The following is an 11,921-nucleotide window of genomic DNA, read 5'->3' on the forward strand; positions in this document are numbered from 1 at the left end:
CCCACACAACACCGTCCCATTGACAGGCAGCTGATGCACGTCGACTAGGTTTAATTTTCTGCATTATAAATAGAAATGGCTTCAAATTTCGAAACGAGTGAAATGTAACTAACCCTCGGCGCTTAAAATGCATCCATCTGAGCAATGCGCTCAGACGCGCGCAATCATATCCGAGGCTGCGTCCAGGGGAATGAGATCGGCGATGTTCTCTCTCAGCTTTTCTAATTTGCAATTTTACGTTCCTCTGATGTATTTGAGAAGGCGAAGTTGCGGCTCGACTCGAGCGCGGCGTCCGATCCAATCGCGGCTCGCGCCGCCTCGGGAGCCGAGGCCTCGCATCGACGTCTCATCGAGGTGGGCCCCCAGTTCCCCGGCCTCGCTGACAGCTGTGGCCGCTCTGGAGACGCGGGGAATAGATCATTCATTTGCTCGCGGAAAAGAGGCAACGACAAATCCGGTCCCCCCGTGCAGCCTGTCACAGACTGTTGGGGCAAGTGCTCTTAGCGAGCACCTTTGAAGTTCCGGGAAGGCACACGAGGGGGGTGGGCGGCTAAGACCACGCCCGGCCGCCTTTGTCTCCTTAGTGGCGATGTTCGCACACTGCACCAGGTACTCATTTGAGGCCGAGTTGACCTAGGGCAGGCTCAGGGCCGGTTAAAATAGTCGTCACTGATGTTGGCTGTGAGCGGGAATCGAACTCGCACAGCGCAGTGCGCTAACCGTGACACTACCGCTCCCCCAACGCACTCACCCGCAGCGATGGGCGGTGCCGCATTAATGTCGGGGAGAGACTCTCCACGTGCAGACGCCCAAAGCGTCGCGCGCGTGAGACCCCGCACTTCGAATCCAACTCCGAGCAAGCGTTGGACTTGCAGCTATCGATCGACTTTGCTCTGACCACCGCATGCAAAGTTGTGACCTTGCTGCTCAGGACTCGGTCGACGTGACGAGGGGAGGGGGAGGGGGGGAGTGGGAAGGGGCTGTAGAGGAATGGGACGGGCGGGGGGGGGCATGTCTCAACATCTCACCGCGCTCTGCCTTTGCACCAAAGCAAATTGCAGTTAATGACATTTCATTCCTCGGTCACGCACGCCTCTTGCTGCTCAAATTGTTCGCGGACAGTCACGGAGAATGTTTTTTTGTTCCACCAATGAGAAGTGTCTCTCGCGGGCAGGAGGTGCCAATCACCGCAACTCGTAATTAGCGGAGTTGCCCATTGCGCCATTACCGAGCAGATAATCTCGCACTCATCACAAACGTGCATGACAGCTATATAATGACGACCCCGATATCGGCGAAGCTTTAATTTTCTTTTAATTTCATGGAGAATGTCATTGCCTTCCAGTTGTGTGCGGCATGCTGGGATAGGCAAAAAAATATGTTAGAGGTAAAAGCGCGGCCCTGCAAGTGCCTGCTCACCCCACTGCGGCGGACCTCAACTGGAGGTAGACAGTCTCTGTATATAAAATAGATTTTCGCCTACTCTTCCACGATATTAAAATATACAATATTCCAAATTCACCTGCACGGGTTTTAACCAGATCTAAATCGCGTGACCATATCCCTCCTATTCTGTCCTCCTGACACTTGCTCGCTGTGAAGTACAGCATCGACTTTAAGATTCTTCTTACCACGTTTAAGGCCTTGAATGAGCTGGCTCCTAAATATCTCACCACCGATCTGCTCAAGTTGTATATTCCACTGAAAACTTAAGATCCGCAGTTTCTGCTCTTCTGCTCATTATTCAAAGAGCCAACTTTGTTCCTCTGTGGGAGGCAGAGAGACTTATGCAGCCAAGCTCCGCGATTGTGGAATTCCCTTCCTCAGTCCATTAGGGACTCCGAGTCTGTGATACTTCTTAAATCGCGTCTTAAGACTCACCCGTTTGTATTGCAGGGCTCTCTCCACAACCCATGCTTTATGCAAAAGCGCTTTGAGGCCTTGTTTTAATTGCGCGATAGCAAACATAGTTTATCATTAATAAAGGGTTCAAAACACACACGCTTTTAGATTCAATACCTGACAATCAAATTAAAGGGGGGGGGGGGGGGCGGTGGTGCAGTGGTCGGCAGATTGTGACGTGAATGTTGAATCCTGAGTTTGACTCCCACCCGCAGCCGACATCAGTGACGCGCGAGACCTTCCCCAGCCCACCGAGTTGTCGTCACAGTGAAATGGGCTCCAATACGCGTCCCCACGTGCTCCTCTTGTGTACCGTGCTCACCCCCCTCGCTATTACCGCGGAGATGGGGGGGGGCTCAACAACAACAACATACGTCATTCGCCACGAAGCGACGGTGATCTCACCACAGCGCGCGTGCCAGTCTACGTGCACATTGAGACCGTCACGTGCCGTGTGGAAGGCTCGCTGCTGGCAGGAGGTCCCAGATAGACCCAGGTTTGATGAGTTGACCGCCTGGGATGACTGGCAGATGCACCCCCTGCACTGCTCACTGTGCCACCGCTGCGGGTTTGCCGCCCAGCGCTCTGCCCGTTGTTGGGAGCGTCGCTCGCTCCACCCTTGCTGCCCAGCCGCCTCAACATGCACCTAGCCTGGCACTGGCCAGTAGCGTTCTTGACGAGTCTCCTGCCCCCAGCAGCAGGCTTGACGAGGTGTTCACAAACTGCAGATCCGCAGCCATGAACGCGCAGTGAACACGGCCGTGCGCTCGGACCGCCACCTTCGTTGACGAACATCGGCTCCGCGCAAGCAGCAGCGGCGCTCCGTAATTCCCGAGAGAAGGGGGGGGGGCGATAAGAGGAGGACGAGAAGGAGACGAAACGGACGAAATTGAAGCGAGTGCCGCGGCCGACAATATTAATAACCGCGGCTCTCGCGGGCGCGGTTATTAAGAAGTCAACCCGCGGCTCGGGGTATCAGAGCGGCGATCAATTCGCGAGCCTCGCCCGGGAGTCCGCACCTCCCTCCCTCCCTCCTCTCATCACGCCCCCCCCCCCTCCGCCCGCGTCTTCTCATGCGCGGCACCGTGCAGCGCTGTAGCAATAGATAGTGTGCAGGCGGTGCAACTGCGCCGGGGCCCCATGGGGTCACACGGGCCTAGGCGCCGGACTGCCGAGCAGGACGTAAGCAAATGAGTCGTCTACCACGGCATTGGCACAAATACCGAGCTCACCGCGTTCGTCAATAACACGGCCCTTCAGAAAAGGAATATACATCCAATAGGCGACGCGTCGGGCAATGGACCTCCTTCATTAACAAGTTGTAGCAAGGAACACCTCCACGACATTCTCACCCCGAGTCCAAGCGTAAAGCCGCCCCAGCGGCGCAGTTCGCGAGCGGCAGTGACCGGGGAGCCCCTGGCGCAGAGCGAGGCCGGGCGCTGGGCTCGTGAAGGGAAACGCGACGGGGCCCCTTGAACTTCCTTGCAGCAGTGGCCCCGGCCGCATGCCCACGAGTTCACTGCAAGACGACAAAACCCTCGAGTCAATAAACTCGCCAACAGCTCACCAAGTGGACAGCGGCGGTTCGTGCACCGCGCCATGAACCCGGCGGTGCGAGTTTCGATTGCCGCTCGCAGCCAACATCGGTGACGAATGTGCGAACCGGTTCCGAGTCTTGCCTAGGTTGACTCGGGATTAAATAGCACCTGGTGCAGTGTGCGAACAATAACACTGGAGAGACAAAGGCGGTCCGGCGTGGTGCTGGACACACATTTCTTGCCCCGTTTATTAAATATATGTAAATCACTCAATTTAAATCCGCCGTCTCCACATCAAGTCGGGGGAGGAGGGGGGCTTTGGGTTTTCAGTCACCAGGCAACGTGTTTCGGCGCATCGGCTACTGGAACGGAGGCGGCGGTGAACGCGGAGAGGCGAACCCAACCCGAGGGGCGCAGGGAGACGAGGCGAGGGGTGGGGGGGGGGTCACGACGCAGACGCCACGCGGACGGAGTCGCCGCAGCGCTCTCTGCGCCGCTGCGCCCCGTGGGGTCTGCTGCGGCTGCGAGCCTCGTGTGCAGACGAGGAAAGGCCGCGATGCCCATCGCACGATTGCCATTGGTGTTAAATGATGTTACACCGATGCTGCTTTTACTTAATAAATTATTTCAGCTTGTTGCAGTCGGGGGGCCTCACCCCACTCTATCCCCCGCCCCCCGACGCTACGGTGCTGACCCCCCCCCCCCCTCTCCGTATGTGGATCGCGAGGACCGGAGCTCGTGCTCCGGACGGCGAGGAGGCTCGCTCACAGCACTGGCGCGCCAGCTTGTTTCCATTCACGCGCTCGTAAATCCGCGAGTCTCTCCCACCCCAGCCTCCTTGCCGGGCCTCCGAGCAATAGATCGCCAGTTCCAGGAAAAGCGCTTCTGGTAATCCGCATCGCCCAAGAAATCCGTGCAGCAGCCCCCCTCTAAAAAAACCCAGCGCAGCCGAGCGAATCATGAGCGGACATACATCCTCCTGCAGCCCAACATCCTGCGCCACGAGGCTGCCCTCCGCATGCTGTGGCGACTTTTGCGGTGGTGGCACACGTGGGTAGCCTGTCTGTCACGTGGGCGAGTCGCGGAGTTGTTTGTCGCAGGTGCGGGCCAGGCAGGGAGGGGGCACTCAACGAGCCGTGGCCGCACTCGCCCGGAGCGCGCGCCCGTGCGGTGCGTGGCGGCGTGCGCGCAATGAGCGCGCAACTTCCCTTCCCGGCGCGGCGATTCCTTGCCTCGCAATCATCGTGCGAGCCACGTGACGGCAAGGGAGCCTTGTCAGGGCACCACTGAACTGTTGATCAAAATGGCATCAACATTGTCTATCCACTGCCGAATGCAGGCCTCCTTCATGGCCCAGCGTCGTCATCCACGCCACTCCTGCACACGAGCCGACTTAATCGCTCCATCGCCACGGTCCTCTTGGACGCATTCCCCCTCCTTTGGATGTCGTTCCGTCACCAGTCTCGTCCATAATCTCGTCTTGCGATGCGTTCTTGTCATACCCATTTAATTGGCAACGTCTCATGTTTGTGCCGATTCCTTTTATACGTGGGTTCCTTTCTCCGTCCGTATTATTCCACGCATTCACCCATCCATACACTCCCCCCTCCAGTACCCCGATTAACGCGGCCAAGACGCTCCATCCTAATCTCATTTCTAATGCCTCATCCCTAACCACACTCCAGTGGTGTAGCTACTGAGGGTGCAGGCGGTGATACTGCAAGGGGGGGGGGGGGGCGGGGGGATATTGGCTAGAGGGGCCTAATTTCATTATTTATTTTTACAGTAAGACCCATGCCCATCGCACTACGCAACAATCCCTAACTCCTGACCTGAACCCCAACGCTTCCACTCAATCCGAACTTCAATCCAGACCCAGCACCTCTGCTCCATCACAATCCGAAACCCAAAGGCTCACACACATTAACCCCGACCATAATTCAGCAACCTCATCCCATCCCAATCAGAGGCCCCAGCCAGACACTTATCCATCCCTTAACATCACCCATGACCACAAACCTAACCCGGACACCCCCATCCGTCACCATTGCCCAGACCCAAACCCCGACCCCTGTCCGCAGCACGCTCGGAATTTGAATAACAGGGCCCTGTGACGAGGCGTGGGAGGACACGCGAAGTCGTCGAGGATAATTAACGCGTGCCCTTGTCCACGTGCCACCCTCGCAATTAAGGCTCGCTAGCTATCGCCTCCCGTTTTAGAGGCGCCGCTCTCCCGGGAGGGCGCAGCTAGAACGGCGGACAAAGTCAGTGCAGATTCTTTTTCTCTTCCAATAGCTGCCTTGGGGGGAAACAATGGCCCAGTTCTGCGAATATTTCGAATTCTCGTGACAAACAAAAAACCTCTTCTCCCACGCTCCCTTCGCATGACAAAAGGGGCATCATCGATAGGAATGGAGAGAGAGGGAGGGAGGGAGGAGGGAGTTTACGACGCCGCGCGTTATTGCTCGAATGCGTCATGTGGCATGGAGCCCAGGGCAGGATATGAAAGATGCAAGAGACAATGTGACCGGCTCCAGAATTCCTGAAGCTACCGGGCTTACGTCGATCCCACCGTTAAACACAATATATTCGTTCTTCTTTGGTTCTTTCGGTAAAGTCACGTATAAAGATAAAATAATAAATTAAATAATAGCATACGACGTTTCGATTGCAACACAAGCAATCATCATCAGGTATAAATGAAATAGCAACAAAAGATCTAACCAGAAAACTATAGACATACATATAAGCAGACAGATATCACCAAGATACATAGAGAGAGCTTTCGCTTGTAGCCCGGACGCTTCTGCAAAAAAAAAAATCTACATAGGTCGGTGTTGGTTAGCTGGTAAAATCAAAACTTGTTACGTTTATCCTTTTATGTAGAGGCCTGTTGGCATGAGGGCCGTGGCTGATGGTAGTTATGACGATTTGATATTGAAACAACAATTGCAGGGTGACTTTGTGCGTCTCCGATGGATATCCCTGTGGTGGGACTTCTAATGGAAGGGTGACTCAGTGGTAAAGCGGGCGGCTCGCAGTCAGAGTTCAAATCCGAGTTGTGGGGGTTGACTCAGCCCATCAGCCCTCTGGTGTTGACAAAAATAGGTACCACTTTGTGAGGAAGTCAGTGGTTGTGATATCGTAGACTCACCCCCGCCACATGAATGTGAAATGTCCACCGTTGGCTTCGCAGGGCTGTGAAGAGGAGACGAGACAACAATGATTCAACGCTCATTCGAGCAGCAGAGGATCGCGTGTGTGACTCAATGACTTTTGTTTTTGCGATGTGACGAGGTCACGTGACTGCACTGTCCGACAAAGCGTCTTTGGTGGCAATGGGAAGCGGCGCGCGTCGCCCGAGGAGTCTGCCGCGTGCTCTTTGTGGGGTCAACGCGATTTGCGACATTAACTCGAGCGCCTGCTCACGGGAGGTTGATGAACAGGAATAATAGGAGACAACGTCAGTTTGATTAAGATAATTGCATGCGATTATAGGGTGCGAGCAAGTGGGATACTCACACCCCTCCATTTCTGGGGGGTGGCGAATAACGTCGCCTGTGACCCAGCGCCAGAGACAGCAGCGAGGGTTGGTGGGTCAGTGCACAGATGTTGCGAAATCGCTTTCCCGTGAGCGCAGACGAAAAGCCATCACCGTGTTTTTTGCCAACAGAAAGCAGTAGAGCAACGTGTGGACTAACTTCTTCTAGATTTGAAGCTTTCGTGACTGCAATGATTCATACTCTTAGGTTTTTTCGGTAAAGTCACGTATGTAATAAATAATAGAAATAAAATAATAATAAATGAACATAAATCAATTAAATCACGACGTTTCGGAGGCAACACAAGTCTCCGTCTTCAGGTGGGACCGTCACAGCTACATTTAGCTGTGATTTAATTGATTTATTTTCATTTATTATTATTTTATTACTAACATCAACTGTCCCGTCTGAACGGGATAGAGTGTTGCCCCCTCGCATGCGTGGGTTCTCCGAGTGATCCGAATTCCTCCCACGTTTACTAAACACCGCTCACTAAATCGGCAAAACAAACTGCAGAGCAATTGTCGGTAGCGCCCACTCACCCCCTGGCAGCCTTCCAGTTCGGTCTATGGTTCCTACTCAGCGATGGAGAGAGTTGCAATTTGCATGGACGAGGCTATATAGAACAAATGATATTATTTGTATTGATATTCATATTTATCAAGGAGCCTTTGTTAGCGGCAGCACAAACAATAAACGAAGCCTTTCCGCTGCGCGGTCAGAGACGCACGCGCAGCAGCAGCCCTCCCCTCGGTCCACTGCTGGATGAGGGCCTCCCCACGACATTCGGAGGTCACCGGGGTTATCCGGCAAGTTCCTTGCTGGTTGGTGGAGGCGGGTGGAGCATAGCAGTGAGGGCAGAGCACGGTACAGCGGATTGTGCTGCCCTGCCCTCTGATGACCACAGCGTCGCCCCACCAGTCGCCGATGGGGTTCACTGCCACGCAAGCTCGGCCGCCATGGCAGGGCACGAGGCGATGCTCGGGGTTCGTCAGCAGCGGGAAGTGGCAGAAAGTTCACCAAAAACATCAGTCTGCAGTGGCAGAACACGCGTGCCGACAAGGACACTCGATTGATTTCTGATAACGTTGAAATTCTGTGCAAAACTAGTTCTACTGGCCAAGACTAAATGAGATAATCTATCGAAAAAGGGAAATACAAATAATTTTAACCTTTCGGATAGCTAGACTTAGTGCCGCTTTGAAGCGAATAAAACAAGACATTGTTTAAACGCGTGCCTATACAGGTCACCATACTTCAATTGGGATTACCGTTGGTACGGCTATTTTAGTACACGCAATCGGCAGAAAGTACAAGAACAATTGATTCGCATAATGTAAGTTAATTACCAAACACATAACCTAAACGGCAATGGGTATCCAGTAATTTATATGTATTCACTAACCCCCCCCCCCAACTTGGCGCAATTAGAGTGCTCAAATGTTGTCACCACATCTACCTCTCTAAGGAACGAAACAAGTGGACTTCTCCACAAATCTGGCTGCCACATGATGAAACTGATTATGGTAAACATTTTTTCTAAAACCGTAATTCTATGGTTCCCCAGGTCTAATGCTCCCCACCTTCACCCATCCGCTCTGATAAGTCGTGCACAGAAGTTGGGCCAAAATTAACGACACGACCCGCATGGCATTGGCGTGGTGGGGGCGCGACGGGGCGATTCATCCAGCAGTGGATTTACACTTCGGTGCGGCAGGTTCAGCGAACACAACAGCCTGGGGCCTCGTCAAAATGCCCAAATCCATGAGAGCCAGTTAACAAGCGCGCGATGATAAACCACGTTACAGATCACACACACACGTGGTCATCACGGGCAATGCCATGGATGTCATCGCCGCCACCGCTTCCTTCATCCTGCCAGTTCCCAGAGCTGTCGTTGTGGGCTCTCGTTCCGAGAACGCGACGGAGCGGCATTTGGCGCAGACAGACGATTCCCCTCCTCGGGTCGGGACCGGAGCGCGGGGGGAGACCCCTCGGCCTCGATCAACGGGGCGCGGCCGACCTCGCGCGACCCCGGGCCGCAATTATCCCGCAAGAAGCCTCTTAAAACACTACCGATAGTACGACCACACACACACACACGCACGGTCCCTCAGTCCACCTACCTCGTCATTCACGTATACACGAGTGTTGTGATTGGTGCTTGTACAGTTCTTGGAAACCAGTGTTTGGTTGAAGAGCACGGCTAACATCAGTGGCGGGTGATATCCGAATCGGTTGCAGGGCCCTCCCCCAGGTCAACTCAGCCTTTCAATGGGTACCTGGTGCGGTGTGACAAGCCATGGTGTGGACAGCACCCGGTAACAGCACTTGCCCCAATGGTCGGCGCATGCTACACGGGGGACCTTTGCCTCTGAGCACATGCAACACTCACGGCTTCATCACGAGGCCGATTTGACGCGGTGCACAGGTAATGGCTGTCAGCTCCGTAATCTGCCCGGACTGAATTCTAAACAGAGGGTGGTGGTGGTGCTTAGGCGAGGCAGTCCTAAGCGTTCCGCGTTAACGTGGGAAGTCGCAGCCGCCTTTACGATTATTGAAAACGAGAAACTCTACGCCGCACTGCATTAAAATTAAGCCCAGCGTGAAGTTTAAAGTTTTAGTGGAATGCAAGAACGATGAAAGGGAGGCAATGCTGCTCCTGCCGCAAGTGGCAGAGGATGTTCTCATCCCGACGACAGCTCAGAAACCGAAACACGTGTTGAATCAAAATAGACACCCTCCCCCCTTCACCCTCCCCCCTTCACCCTCCCCCCTCCCAAAAAGAGTATTCCTATCCCTACCAAACGGCTCGCATGAAGGAGCCTACGTCAAGACCCACGGCAGACCAAAGCGTTTTCGTTACCATGCAAAGCCCTCAGAGTCATTAGGTCTCGTCTAGAGGCGGCCTGGGACACGCGACAGCTCGTGAAAGTGGCTTTTAGCACCACACGTGGGAATTTAAGAGGAGCGGACAAATAATATAAATGCGTTGCCGTCACAGGAGGCTCGGGTGCGAGACCTCAGGGATAATGCAGGGGTCCTCTGGAGCCTTTCCCTCCGTTCATGTATCTAACGTTTACACCAAGAGGGTTTGAGGTCGGTACCATGGGGTGCGAGGATGGGAACCGCGTTCCGAGACGAGTTCGGGGTCCGAGTTCACGTCTACGACGGAGCTCAACCCGTGGTACGACAGAGAGAGAGAGAGACGGGCAGAGTGGCGACACGACCCGAGCCCCCTGCTACGCCAACAACCCCAGACGCGATTGCGCGCTCACACACCACACAAATCACAACCTCAAGCTCCGCCAGTTGGTACACAGGCTGTCAGTCACTCGCCCCGTGTTAGCTACCGGACACAATCCGTTCCACACCGTTCTGTGCCACCATCACCAAGCGTCCACAGTTACCGTCTCCCGTGTCCGTAGCTCAGTGAAAATCACCCACGGTTCAGGACGTGCACCTCTCACTAAAGAGCAGCGCACGCACGCACGCCCGACTAAGAGTACAACCACAACGCTCTGTCGCACGAAACCGATGCCGGGTTTCCTCCCAGGAGGCTCTGTAGCGGGACACGCAGGGCAAGGCACTCGGGTCGCGCCCTGCCACTGCCGTGCTTGCTCGCCTCTGCTGCTCGGTTGGCTCCCCCACCAGGCTCCCCGAATCACAGAGCGGGGACCCCATGAGGCTCTCCCTCTGCCCATAAACACACTCAACATTTATAGTAGGTGGAGAGGTTTACTTAGTCTCTCCGACTGGTTCTTCCTAGAACGCCAACGACTCTCTTCTGGTCGTTATCCTGACTGGGTCACCTCGTGTCCTCCTTGCCCGTCGTGCTGCCGCGCTCCAGTTCCCGCAACCTCGGACCCAGCGCGATTATCCTTCTCCCTGAGCAGACACACACACACATATATATAGTACCTCTCCTGGATATTCAATGATCCCAGCCCATTGGTCGATGAGATCCATCACATGTGAGGTTCAATCGTTTACACCAGTGGAGACTATGATCGGCTCTCTCTGCATGCAGAACTAATCCGGCCTGATTAATTATCCAGCCACTGAGCGGCCAATCATTTTATTATTGGAAAAATCACGTGCGCAACTTGTTTTTTCTAATTCTTTAGAGCAGAGCGCCTGGACGATTGCCGCATGTCTATACTAACACGTGTTTTTATTCATTTTACCAGCTAAGGCCCACTGAGCTATGCAGCTCTTTTTCAGAAGCGACCTGACCATCAATGACTGCTCAACCAAGTGGCTTACCACGTGGAAAGTTGTAGCAGCCGAATAGTCTAAACGCGTGTTGGTTCGAAGTGTGGAGGGTTAAACCGGAGGACCCGGAGAAAAATCCACGCGGTCACGGGGAGAGAGACACGCAAACTCCAAATATACAGCAGGCGTCAGGGTCAGGGTCGAACCCACGACCTCCTGCATACCAGGCGAGGTAGTTAACATGTCGCCACCGCGACGCCTCAATAAAATGAGGCCTCATGTCAAATTCCCCTTCCACCCCTTCATAGCCAGGCAGCTGGGCCCCACCAATCCGTGGCCTACGGTGCAGTTGCACGGACTGCACACTCGATATTGCTGCCAGTCGTCTGTGAGGATGTACAATACGCGTCTCTATGGAGGCCTATGGCTTTCTCTGCAAGTGGTTGGTGACCAGTCTGGGACCATCAATTCGCTCCACTTGAGAACCCATTGCAACCACAACCCACGCGAGTCTACGGATCTCTTCGTGAGTCCGTGGCAGCGGTGTCGCGTGGTTGGCGTGAGTCCCTCCTCGTAGCCCAGCGCCGGGTCCCTCCTGCCCAGCGCGGTCGCACGGCCCGCACCCTCCATCGCTACCCGCCCCTTGCCTGTCCACCGTTCCCACCCGTCTCCACTGTGTCGCGACCCATTCCATGGTCACCTCACCATGAATGAACCTACCATC

This window comes from Lethenteron reissneri, chromosome 33 (assembly GCF_015708825.2).
Source record: "Lethenteron reissneri isolate LAM-NWPU_2019-01 chromosome 33, ASM1570882v1, whole genome shotgun sequence".
In the NCBI taxonomy this organism is placed as follows: domain Eukaryota; kingdom Metazoa; phylum Chordata; class Hyperoartia; order Petromyzontiformes; family Petromyzontidae; genus Lethenteron; species Lethenteron reissneri.